Genomic DNA, 12,210 nt, shown 5'->3' with positions numbered 1-12,210 from the left:
TCGATGATGGCTGGCTCAATCTCCATCATCCAGGTGCCTACCCCTCAAAGATGAGGGAGGGCATGCATTCTAGCCTCTGCCTCTCTTGGAAGTCGCCTCAAAGCTCCAAAGGATCCAGCTGGACCACTGTCCCATTGTGCCCATCCAATGTGGGTCTGTTGACCGAACATGCGTCCCTCTGAATTCCTGACCTCTGGGTGCCATATGAGCGGTTACCTCTCAAACTCCTCCCTGCAGGACGAGCTGGCCCGAATGAGTCCTCCAACTAATCTCTGCCACACTCCTCATCAATGGCGAGCCCTTCCCTGTCAAGGGAGCCTCGGAGAAAATCCACCTGTAAGACTGCCGCCACTAACCTCCTATGCGAGGAGTGTTTCCAAGAAGCCTATGCTGGAGGAGGAGCTTCCAAGGTTCCGCTCCTGGGGTGAGGCCTCTCACCACTAGCTTGCCCAGCAGGGCTCTGCACTGCATCTCTGGGTCAATGATGCCCAATCCTCCCTGCGCCAGTGGCATAATCACCATTGCCAAGCTACCCTAGCTCTGGTGTTAGGAGTCCTATCCAATCCTTCCCACATAAAGTTCCGCATTAGGTGTCGTAACTGCCCTATGCAACCCCGATGGAAACACCAGCAGGAGGCAATATACCAAGCCGTGGCAAGGACGACTTGGTTAATGCTCTACCTACTGAGCTCCCATACAAGAGCTTGTGCCGAACGCTCTCTAGGACTGGGCTGAACTGCTGCTCTGCCGAAATGTCAATGCCAACCTCGCAGCCCGCGTACCTTGCTGACTCCCCCTCGACCGAAAGCCGAAATCAACCCCCCACTCGCGAACCTCCTGCATCTCCTCTAGCCCTGTAAAGAAACAGGGCACATTTGGTCCAGTTTATGCGAGCTCCGGAAGCCTCACAATAAATGGACAAGGCCCCCCTGACCTTCTCTAAACTGGATGCTGAGCCCTCCACATAAAGGGTTGTATCATCTACAAACTCAGTATTCAAGAGCTCCTCCTGCTGCCGGATCGGAAGCCTCATCCCTACGAGACTAAGTGCCTGGGAGCACAAAAGGTAACCTAGGGCCTCCGCTACAAAGAGGAACGGTAGGGGGCAAGAGGACAGCCCTGTCTCACTGCTACAGCCATGATGGACCTACAGTCTCATCATCGACTCTACTACAACAAGCTACCACTATAAGTATGCCATTTTTCCCATTCAGATTAGGTCCTTTGAATCATCTTAGCAATAATGTCACACAGTATTCCATTGGTCTTTTCCACAAGACCCATGGATTGAGGGTAGTAAGCAAAAGAAAGTATGTGTTTCACCGACAATCGGGACAGCAAGATTTGCAGTAGTTCTCTGAAAGCAGGACCATGATCAGTGACAAATTACAATCTCTAGTGGACACCCAAAGCAACTACAAATATTCTCCATCTGGTAGCACGCCATTTTTCCCATTCAGTTTAGGTCCTTTGAATCATCTTAGCAATAATGCCACACAGTATTCCATTGGTCTTTTCCACAAGACCCATGCATTGAGGGTAGTAAGCAAAAGAAAGTATGTGTTTCACCGACAATCAGGACAGAAAGATTTGCAGTAGTTCTCTGAAAGCAGGACCATGATCAGTGACAAATTACAATCTCTAGTGGACACCCAAAGCAACTACAAATATTCTCCATCAAGAAGTTGGCTACTGTCTTCGCACTACAATTTACTGTTGCCTTTGCCTCAGCCCACTTGGTAGCATAGTCTGTAGCAACCACAATACAATATTTTCCATGACAGGGCAGGGTAGTGGTCCCACAAAATCTAATCCCCACTTCTCGAAAGGCCTCAATGCCAAAATACGATGACGAGGACCTCTCTTCAGTCCCCTCCTGCCAAAAGCCGGACAGGTATGGCATGTTGCGCACCACTCTTGAATGTCTCTATGCATAATAGGCCAAAAATATCCGGCTGCCAAGATTTTCCTAGCTGTGCTTTCATGCACAAAATGACCTCCACATACATCCTCATGGCAAGCTTCCATCACCCACTGTGCTTTTGCAGTCCCAATCACCCTGCGCGAGATCATATCCTTGCCCATCTTATACAAAGTATTCCCCAATAGTGTGTAGGGCCTGGATTTCACCAACAACTTCCTTTGCTCCTACTTTGGCATGTCTTCAGGGAACACCCCCTCCTGCAAATAGTTATACACATCCTGTAAATTCTCCAATCATGTTTCCAGGAATATCGCACCCACCATGGGCTTAAGTGCTTCTTGAGCCAATGCATCAGCCCGTGCATTTTGCTGGCAGGAATGACCTCACTCCTAAGTCCTTGCATAACTGCTCTGCTTCTTTCTGCAAGGGATTAAATGCTTCATTTCGTACCTGCCACGCCCCTTGCATCTGAGAAATTATCAACAGAGAATCCCCGCATATAACCCTCGTATTCCCTTTTCTTGGCTGTACTTTGAGCCATAAATCAGGGCTGCATACTCAGCCTCATTATTTGAGTTCACACAACCAATTTCCCTTCCTTCTGCAGCAATTTCCTGCCCCTCTGGGTTGCATACACATATGACAATACTTCCTTCCTGTAGACCTTTGAAAAGCCCCATGAAAGTACAGGGTATATGCTGGTTTTGTCACTACCTGCATTTGCCTCGTGGACTGCATTTCAAACTAATTTCTTCCTTTCTCTTTGACCTGATTCTCCATCTCCTGTGCCACCTATTTCCCTGTAAGCAAATCCACCACAGTGGCACGTGTAGAGTGCTCTGTCATGAAATTAAACCAAAATTCTTGCAATTCAGCCAGCCATTTAACGAACTTCCCTACTGGCTTTGAAAAAAAAAGTCTGGGGAAGCAAATATGACCTGAACTTGCCCACCGCATATATCATAGACAGCCCCGATTTCTCTATCTCAGAGTACCTCCTCTTTGCATCCATCAAATGGCAGCTGGCATAATAGATGGGTTGCATAAAGCCTTTTACTCCCTTGTGCAGTAAGATTGCAGCCACGGCATCTTCTGTTACACTCATACTAACAAAGAAGATCTTCTCCCAATCAGAAGGCATATGAATCGGCCCTTCCCGAAGCATTTGTTTAACCTTTTCAAAGGCCGTTTTGGGCCTGATCACACCACAATAAATACAGCTTGAGTCTTCGTCAGTGGGTGCAAAGGATGAAGTACCTGTGCCAACTCCCATAGGAACCTACCATTGTATGTAACCTTTGCACAAAATTTTTTAGCTGGCAAGCTGTCCTTGGCACCGGCATAACATCTATGGCAGACACCTTCTCGGGGTCCATCTCAATCCCATCCTGCGAAACAACATGCCCCAATAATTTCTTCTACAATGTGACATTTTAAGAGGGTTTAAATTGCCCTGGGCATCATCTATCCTTTGCAGTGCTAGATGAGTCTTTTCCAAATGTTCCACTCTAGAGCTATAGATACAGAAATCATCTATGAAGACTCATATGAACTTGCCCAAGTAGGGCTCAAATACCTCATTCATGAACTTCTAGAAGGTGGCGGGTGCATTCACCAACCCAAATATCATGACTCTATATGCATAAGTACCCCAGGGTGTCACGAAGGTAGTCCTCTTCTGGTCTTCCTCTACAATCCCAATATCCAGAGTAACCATCACACGCAGTGTACCTTTCGTGACCTGCCACTTGATCCAAGATCTCATCCTCAAATGGGAGAGGATAATAATCCCTTTTAGTGTATGAATTCAAAGGACGCATGTCTACACAAATCTGCCACTTCCCCCCTTCTTTGGTGTGACATCCACTGCAGACAACCCCTCTATATCCTCCACGGGAAAGATAAAATCAGCAGCAAGTAACCTTTGAAATTCTATCTTCAAGGCATCTGCTTGAATCACACCTAGCCTTCTGAGTCTTTATACCACCAGCTTAGCAGCAGGCTTCAATTTAATCTCGTGCTGCACTTGCATGATGATCATAGTCTACGCATCTGCCAGTAGTCAGTAACAAAGAAATATTTCTCTCTTTCTGAGCTCTCCAACTGTGGATTCAACATCTTTGCATTTGCTGCCATCCTTTCAGATCTGTCCACTGTGTCCTCTTCTTCCTGCGGCTTCCTTGCTGCCCCCAAAGTTGTGCCAAACGGTTCAGCAGTTACAACTCCTCAGAAGTAGATTCCTCTATAATTGTGTCATATTCATCATATCCTGTGTATGATGTTCCTTTAATTCCTCACTTTTTATTAACTCTTTCTTCCCATTTCCCAAGCTGTACTTCACTTTCTTGGCATCATCATGCAAGATTAACTCCCATGTTGCCCACTTTTGCACTACCCCAACTTGACGCAGCCATGGTCTTCCCAATATGATGGGATAAGCATTCTTATCTGGATTTGTCGGGAGTATGTGAGAAGTACATAAGGCTGCAATATCACATACATCTACTCGGACATCAGTGATAGCTTCTGAAGATTTAGCTCTTGAGTTGTCTGCTAACTTAATCTTATACGGGGAAGAAGCGTTGCTCCTCAAACCTACTTTAGGCATGATCTGTTCACTAATAACATTAATGGCAGCCCCACCAGCAACATACACATTTTTAACAGGTATACCATTTATTGAGGCAATCACCACCGGAATCTGGTCATTCAGATCTATACTTGGCATCCTCTGTTCCTTTCTTCTTCCTTGATTTACGTGAGTTGGCTGCCTTTACAAATTGCTGTCTCAAAGCACAGCTGACTGCAAGTAGCTGAGGAATGGTGACTTTTGCCTTCACTCCACGCAAGTCAGTGATGAGATCATAATCCTGCACTCCTTGAACCAACAACGAAAAATCTGCTGACCCAATCCTCCGCCTGGAAGATTTCTTCTTCTTCCTCCTTCTTTCATACACCCTTCCCCATGGCCCTCATCAGTCCACTACTCATCTCATCTCCACAACCTCGCTTTCATACAAACACCTCTAACCTTTCCAGCAGTCTCCTGCTTTGCATCCAACAAAAAGACAGGTTTATCATTTCCTCTCTTTCCTACCAAAAGAGGGCAATTATACTTCAAATGTCCCTTTTCATGACATTCAAAGCAGATAATATTGCCACTGTCACGTGGGATTCTAGGCTCCATCCTGGGCACATTAGCTAGTGGGGCCTGCACCAAATGTACTTCAATTCATTGAACTCAGCCATCATCTTCTCTATATTCTTCTCCAACTAGTTGGCACTAGTGGATGGCATAGCAACTGTGTTATTCACTGCAAAAGATGTACCCGCTCCCATTGAAGTCAAAGGTATAGGTATAATTGGCTTAGCTTCGAAGTTCTACTCCTCTTTGGCTAGAGCCACCTGTAAAGTGCTAGCATAATCTTGGGGGTCCTTCTGAACCTTCCGTCTCAGCTGGGGTTCCAAGCCTGCAAGAATCAATTCAACTTCGAATTCTCAAGTCCAGTAGTGCACACAGGTACAAGTGATTTCATCGACTCACCTTCAGCCTATCCACGGCTTCAGCCTGCCTTTGCAGGAACATCCCTTGCGACATGTGCTTCGTACTTGCTCCACACTGATTCAAAGCGCACCTCAAAGCTCTTGACTGACTCCCCCTCTACTTGGCATAACTGATATAGCTGAACCAGCAAAACATAGCAAAACATTTGGGGACTCCTCTACCCCAAACCGCTTCTTTAAACAGTAACAGCCCCCCAATCATTACTTACTCCTTCTGAAAGTGTCCTATACCAGGCTAATGCCATCCCTTCCAAGAAGTCAGAAAGGAATTGGACCCACAAAGCTTCTGGCCAACCAACAATATGGCTGGCTCTCACAATACTTCTGAGATAAGCCTCAACATCCTCCCCCTCCTTGCATTTGAAAAATCGGTACCTCCATTATTTTCAACACTGTCAAATCACACCTGCAAATAGAGAAAAGGACAATCCACACAACCCTTTTTACAAAGGCCTCTCACCAAAAAGAGATACTTTACAGAGGTCTCTTCACACAGGGCAGCACCCAGATATCTAGTCAGCAGTGAACTGTTTGCTGATTTCAATCAATCAATTTGACTTTCATTCACTGCTTTGACCATCTCCATCATCAATGCTCACGTGCCCAGCTGTTGGAGTTGGTTCCTTGTGATACACCCACATGGGGTGGCTAGTAGTTTCGTGAATAGGTTTCAGGTGTGGTGTCATCGAAAGGTTGGCTTGGACACGCATGGAAAGACACGGTTCAACATGGATACTGAATGACTATTGGTCCATGCAATCTAGATTATGATTGGCTGGCTTGTGCATGGTAGGCGATCTGGTAGTTGCTGCGCCATCTTCATGGCGTGGTGAAGCTGAGGCGGTGATACCTTATATGCAGGTCGCATATGATGAGCAGACTCCCTTTGTCCGAGCCTTTGTGGCTCTCTGTCTATGTCGTCAGGTCTTGTGTCTCAAAGCTGCTTTTTGTAGGGTCCTTAGTCAAGTCATCTTGTCGATTGTACCAACAAAAAGTCCCGTAGGGATGAGATGATGTCCAGGTTGGTGTATTGAGTCTTTGTCTAGTCATTCTAGAAGGAATACATGCATTGAGAAGTTTGTCATTCGACTTGCTATGTTGATGAAGCTCCTTATGCCTTAGTCACAAATTATTTTCATAGCTCTTTCGTAATTCATGTGCATGAAGTAGGAGAACATCGTCTTGTACTGGTTGTTTTATTTGCATGCAATATAAGATTTTGAGCTCTTACTTCCAACAAGTGGTATCAAAGCCATACGGTTGACAAGGCTTGCTGTCTGGCAAGTTGGAAAGATCGTAATCCAGTTTTCGTAAGTGAAACGGTTCATGATGGAGTCTATGAAGAAAGAGAAAACCGAGGCGGCCATTATAAAATTCAAAGGACGAAACTTCTCCAGTTGGCAATTGTCGACCAAGTTGTTGTTGGAGATATCATAGCCAAAGTGTTGGTCATGTGATGTGTTGGTGTAGTACTAGGAGTTCTAGTACTAGTTCATGTGTGTGAGTCATGTGTGAGTGCCACGTGTCACTCTAGGAGTTATCCCATATACACTTGGTACATGCCCAAGCCTCTGAGCTCTTCTGTTCTAGTCCAGCTCTGGTCCGCTTCGCTCCTCATCACACGCAATTCACACCGGCCACCTCTCCACGTCCCCTGCGTGCTGTCCTAATCATGCGTCAGCTTCTCCACTATTTAGCCTTCACGATGAACTACCCACAACCTCCATTCCGCATGATCCCTAAAGTCTTGATGAGTCTCTCCTTACGTGACCACGAGCTTGCCCGCCGTCTCCACCAAAAATGAAAGCTAATTATTTATTTTATGTGCTCATCGTGCCTTGTATTCGAGATGCAAGCAAGGGTGAAGGAGGGAGAAAAACACCAACTTGCTCTTCCATTCCAATCGAAAAAACTGTACATGCTCTGTTCTCCTCTCTCAAATTCACGTATCCTCTATCTAAGGCATCTCGTGCCACCTTTCTTTTCTTTTCTTTTTTTTGCAAAAAGAGACTTCTATTAAGTATTAAAGAAAAACCGTTAGAGCAAGCTCCATACGGGATACATCATGCAATGCATGAAAAGCTCAAGAGCCAAAAAGAAAGGGTTGAGGCTGATAGTGCCATCTCAATCCGGTAGAAACCTCCGAGAAAAAGGGAGAACCCCTCCAAACTCGAAGAAATATAGTCCTTCTAGAAGAGGCTGCCCGTGAAGGGCCCTGCATGCTAGCCCATATGGCTATCAAAGTGTGAACCGTGTCAGACCAAATACCCGTGAACACCTGTAATGGGTGTATCTGGATGCCATCCAAGGCCTCAGTACATCTGGCTTTCCAAATGTGCCAAGAGGAAATGCTAGCCAAAATCTCCCAAGAGGTGTCCACTGAAACATGAGAAGCTATGAAGGGAGTAAGTGGTACATCCTGCAGAGAGCAGGGCTCTATCACCTGCCGGCAGACCGAGAGTGCCCAAGAAGAAGGCTCACCCTCATAAAACACCTGGGGCCCGGTAAGAGATAACCATGCGATCGAGCCCCAAGTCATGAAGAAAGGGGAAGTGTGAAAGATGCTGAGTATCCGAGCAACCCCTTTCCAAACAGTCCTCGCCTAACTGCAGTCCCAAAGGCAATGTCGCACTGACTCCTCTGCACAATGACATCGAGGACAAGTGGGATCAGTCCCAAATCGTGATCTCCACAGGTTCACTGCAATCCCTCCATGAATAGAAAGCCAAAAGAAAAGAGTGATCTTTCTATTTCTGAGGGATTTCCAGATCCTCCTCTAGAAATTTCTACGCAAATCTGCAGTGATGAAAAAGCTTTCCCAATAGGAGGCTCTGGACGGAATCCAACCCCTACTGTTCAGCTGAAACCTCCTGGCATTACCAACCGTGAAACGAAAGAAGGGAATCCCCCTCTCTCGGTGCCCATGATCTATCCATCTCGTGCCACCTTTCTTCATGTCCACTCTAGAGAATTCCCCAACATTTGACAAAGTCAACTGTTTACACATCATCCTACCTTAATGCTTACCCCACTCTTAGTGTGCCTGAAAGTCAGAGTCTTGATCCGGGCATCTCCCAAAGATCTCCTCCACTGTGAAGAAGTCTGGCTGTCTACGGTCATGTCCCACAGTGGATCTCATGAGTCTCGTGACTTGAGTCCAGTGACCTCATATATGAAAAGTGTGGCGCATCTCAAGTCGGGGTAGTCAATGACACTGTCCATATATGTGTATCCATGGGTAAGAAGGCAATGATACCTCCCCTAAATCTCATAGTATCTGCGACATCGCATCAAGACATGCTCCTCTGTCTCCACCTCGTGCATAACAAAGTGTACTTCGCCTCAAGTCTCTATGGTATCGAGTAGCTGCAATCTCATATCCTACCTCAATCTGAAACCTGTGGGATGAGGCCCGGATATGGCCCATGGTGATCCATACTGCATGAGAGAGAGAGAGAGAGAGAGAGAGAAAGAAAGAAAGAAAGTTTATTAAAGTCTTCGGGAGACCGTGAAGGTCTATGAGACTAAAGATAACTGATACAATGAGCATAACGGTGGTGGTCTCAAAACGGGCCAACCAACCATTTCTACAAAAAAGAGGTTATGAAGGACTATGTGTCTAGTCCTGATACAAAAAAATATGTGTCTACCTCCAGATGATACAAAGAAGAAGAAGGGGGGGGCACAAAAAAGTGGGGCAGAGGGGGGAGATACAGTATACATGTGCAGGTGGTGATCGTCAGAGACCAATCATAGAGGGGCCGTCAAATGGGAAGTCGGAAAAAACCCTGCGATAGATGATTGGCCTCTGACGTCACGCGGCCTAGTCGAGCTCGATCGTCGGGGGCGACGGGTGGCCCTGTGGATGAGGGCAACGGTAACCCCAGTGGGGCGGGCTGAGAGCAGAGACGAGATGTCATGGACCTGGATGCGTGAGTCTGTCCGTTGACGCAGCTGTCGTGACTCTGGCTCTCGCTCACGTCCGCGTCGTCGGCTAGACTGAGAAGAGGTATCCTGTGGCTGAAAGAAGTCAGTGATAGGCCGCTGGGTGTCCTCACGTTGTGTGTGCTGCTCGTGTCGCCGTGCTCGGAGAGAAGTATCTCGGTGGCGGGTCATCTCATGTAAGAAAGCGGCAAGGCACCGCTGATCCGGGAATTGTAGCATGTGTGGGAGGGAGCCGAATCCGTTGCGGAAGAGGCAGTGGTATCGGCCTCGAATGGCATAATAGATAGGACATCTGAAAGCAAAATGCTCCTCCGACTCGATCTCCTGTAAGTCGCAAAGTGGGCAAAGGCGGTCCTCTCGTGGGATACCCTCTGCGCGTCCACTCTCGATCCGTAACCGGTGTGACGAGACCCTAAACTGACCGAGGGAGATCCGGAGCGCATGTGGTAGATGAAGTTGTGTGTAACCCGGAGGTGTGATGAAGCCCTCCTGTGAGATCTGGAGGCAGTGTCGGCGGTAGAAGTCGAGCTTCACAGGAAGCTCGGAGTGAAGAAACCATGTCCGCCAGGTGTGGAGCTGGAGCAGATCCGCCCGAATGAGCCGGTTGACCTCCTGGTCAGTGAGGGAGAGAGGAGATGGTGGAGCGTCGAGGCTGTACTGAAAAGGAGGCAACCGGTCTAAGTCGAGGCCCAGTCCGGTGAACCAACTGGAAAGACGACTATACCAGCATCGCTGGTCCCAATCAACGGATAAGGCCATAGAGGAGGTGATAGCCTGAAAAGCCGCATCAAGCTGTAGGGGTGAGGCGCCGAACTCTGCTAGAATGATCTGGTGTGGTACCGATGGTTTGCTACAGATCATCCGAGCAAACATCAGTATCTGCAGGCGCTCAACTCGAGCCCACTCTGTGTCTAAAAGGTCGACTCCCCACCAAGGGCTACCATACATGCCTGTTGGGCGGACCAAAGAATCAAAAAGGAGAGACTTGGTCCGCGGGTCCTGGAAGTGGGAGTGGTAGCACTGTCGCTCCAGCCTGGCAAGAGCGGAGTATCCCCGCGTGATCCTGGCTTGCATGGCCGGGCGCATCGTGAAGATCGAGCCTGAGAAGACAACGCCCAAGTATGTGTAGGAGTCAACTATCTCAACAGGGTCGCCGGCGAAGAGGAACTGCTCTCGGTGCATAGCGGGTCTGGAAGTGTTGAAGATCATCACCTTGGTTTTCCCAAGGTTGACCTTCAAGTCATGTGTATCACAGAAGGCCTGAAGTCCATCCAAGTGTCGCTGAAGAACAGTAGCAGAAGAGGATAGTAGTACTACATCGTCTGCGTATAGGAGAATCTGGATGGCAGTCTCCGCAAGAGAGCAGCCTGCACCTCCGAGTGTCCTGATGGTGGTCTCGAGTTCGTCGATGTAGAGGCCAAATAGAGTCCGTGACAAGGGACATCCTTGTTTGACTCCGATAGTGCTCGTGATCTCTGGGGTCCAGCTGGTGCCAATCCTGACCTGCCCCGTCACCCGCTCATAGAGAGCTACTATTGCCCAGATAATCGCCGAGTCGTAGCCTAACTCCTGCAAACGTCTGATGAGTCAGGCGCGGGGAACGGTGTCGAATGCCTTGCGAAAATCCACAAAGCAACAATATACTCTCTGTCTCCTGTGTCTGGCCTCCTCAATGATCCCTCTAAGTGTAAAAATGTATCGTAAGTCGAGTGATCCGTCCTAAAGCCGGCCTATCCGGATGCCCTGAGCCCCTGTATCTCTGCGTGAGCACTGACCTCACCATCTAACACCGATGCATAGATCTTGGACATAACATGTCCAACCATGATGGTCCTGTAATTCCCTGGATCCATGGGATCTCCTGCTTTGTGGATGGGTGTGATAGTGTTCAGGGTCCAGGATCTGGGGAACCCGTGACAGACAGCTTCATTGAACAGTGTTGCCAGGATGGGGGCTAGAGTTTTGATGCCATAGGCAACAAACTCTGTGCATAGGCCCTCATGATCCTTAGCTCGACCGTTATGAAGCTTATGTGCTGCGTGGGTGACTCCCTGGGTTGTGAAGAGGATACAAGAATTGGGGCGGGGGGTGGCTGAGAGGTCGAGAGGGGGCTGATCAGGGATATCATAGAGTGTGTGTGCGTAGGTGTGCCAGAGGGAAGTGTCCATGAGGGGGGAGGGGGACGGCGTTCTAGGAATTTCCTCCAGAAATCCTTGGAGTTGCTACTAACAGAATGTTCAGTAGCATATCCTCATTCTGGCACAGGAAGGCTAGCTTCTTGCGACGGACTAGTCGACGATAATCCCTGGTAAGACGTGGGTTGGCCCTAGCGTTTCGCTGGGTTGTGAGTCGGAGTGTGCGGCATAATGCTTTGCACTCGTCATCATACCATCTGTTGCAAGGGGTAGAGCCAGCGGGTGGAGGGCGGGTATGTGGCGGGCTGCATTGTGAAGGGAGTGGGTGATAAGGGTGGCTCGGTGATCTAGAGAGGGTATGGTGCCTATGTTCTGAGGAGGGAGGCTAGGTGGGCTGAGTAATCAGGTGAGAGGTTATGATCGAAGTGTATATCATGATAGGTAGTATAGTGCGGGGTGTGGCTGGGAGGGGCTCGGGACGCAAGTATATGAAAGAAAAGGTTGAATAAAAGCAAAAAACAGTATCAAATTCACACAAACTGGAGGGAGCTTTACTTCCAAGGATTTCATGGTATTAGCGGCGGTGATTGACACAGGTACACATTTTTTAGACGAATGTTTACACATAAACAGCCAGTTTTA

The 12,210-nt window shown here is 48.0% G+C and overlaps 1 protein-coding gene across 3 annotated transcripts in view; it reads right to left on the bottom strand.

The window, feature by feature from the left end:
• The window catches only part of LOC147895252 (uncharacterized), a 126,383-nt gene that overhangs the window by 89,641 nt on the left and 24,532 nt on the right, over positions 1 to 12,210 (bottom strand). The window lies entirely within an intron of this gene.

This window comes from Dipteris shenzhenensis, chromosome 13 (assembly GCF_047967505.1).
Source record: "Dipteris shenzhenensis isolate YYH24624 ecotype China chromosome 13, Dip_SZ_1.0, whole genome shotgun sequence".
Classification (NCBI taxonomy): Eukaryota; Viridiplantae; Streptophyta; class Polypodiopsida; order Gleicheniales; family Dipteridaceae; genus Dipteris; species Dipteris shenzhenensis.
The sequence above is the reverse complement of the archived record's forward strand: the minus strand, read 5'-3'. Positions and strand labels throughout refer to the sequence as shown.